This window comes from Anoplolepis gracilipes, chromosome 7, assembly GCF_047496725.1.
Source record: "Anoplolepis gracilipes chromosome 7, ASM4749672v1, whole genome shotgun sequence".
Classification (NCBI taxonomy): domain Eukaryota; kingdom Metazoa; phylum Arthropoda; class Insecta; order Hymenoptera; family Formicidae; genus Anoplolepis; species Anoplolepis gracilipes.
Window position 1 is genome coordinate 855,663 of NC_132976.1, and position 1,349 is coordinate 857,011.

A 1,349-nucleotide genomic window follows, 5' to 3' on the forward strand; every position below is an offset into this window, starting at 1 on the left:
CACTCTCTCTCTCTCTCTGTCTCTCTCTCTCTCTTTCTCTTTCTCTTTCTCTTTCTCTTTCTCTCTCTCTCTCTCTCTCTCTCTGTTTCACGCAGACGGCGAATATTTTGCCACGGCCGCCATAGTGCGCCCTCGGCACGCAGTTCGGCAAGACTCGTTCGAGATCGGCCATCTTCGTCGCGATGCCCACGAAATTCAAAGTCTTTAGACATGCGTATCTCGCGGTCGTAGCGGACTGTGCATTGAAGATTCAAATTCGACCAATCAGAATTTGGATATTTTTTTGTTTTAAATGTGCCTTAAGGCTTGTATCCACGAGAATTCTAGTTTTAAGAAATGTGTAGCCAATCAGCTTGCAGCTTTTATGGAAAAGCTGCAATTTTATTGGTTACATCTCTATATGGACTTATAATTATTATATTATAATTATACTATAATTAGAGATAATATAATATTATATTATATATATATTATATATATATAATATATATATAATTATATATAATTTTATATTATATATATATTATATAATATAATTATATATTATATATATATATTATTATATATAAGGGCTTCTCAGAACGCGGAAATACTTGCCCCACGGCAAAAAGCGATGCGGTAGCCAATCAATCTTTTGTTCTTATGAAAAAGAGCTCTAATACATTATATTATCTATAATTATGATATAATTATAATATGATAATTATAAGAGAGCTTATAGATAAAATTGCAGCTTTTCTATAAAAGCTGCAAGCTGATTGGCTACACATTTCTTAAAACTAGAATTCTTGTAGATACAGATCTTGATGACATATTTATATCGAATATTTTCAGATATATATACAATATAATATACATTATAATATATATTATAGAGTCTGTCCATGGGTTACATACATTTTTTACACCGAGTTTTATTATCGTGAACGCAAGGCTTTAAAATACTTTTCATAAATAAATAAAATAATAATTGTCAATAATATTTAACATCAATTTCAACACTTTGTATAAAAATTATTAAAATTATTTTAAAAAACTTGTATATAAAAATTACTGCTAGAAATGTTGCGAGTTGTATATCTAATAATTTTATATTGAACGACTTTTAAGCCAATCCGGATCAATTAATCATTATTTTACTATGAATTCAAGTCTTCTATTGGCAGAGACGATGCAATGACGTCATTAATTGCTCTCGAACCTGGTTCAATCAAAAACGCTATAATTTTAATTCTGATTGGTGAATCCGGTTTGTCCAATGTGGGTTCGTAAAACCCAAACACTAATGTAATGACTAATGACTCTCTACAGATTGCTATGAAAATGGCCGAACATCCCATGATACCATC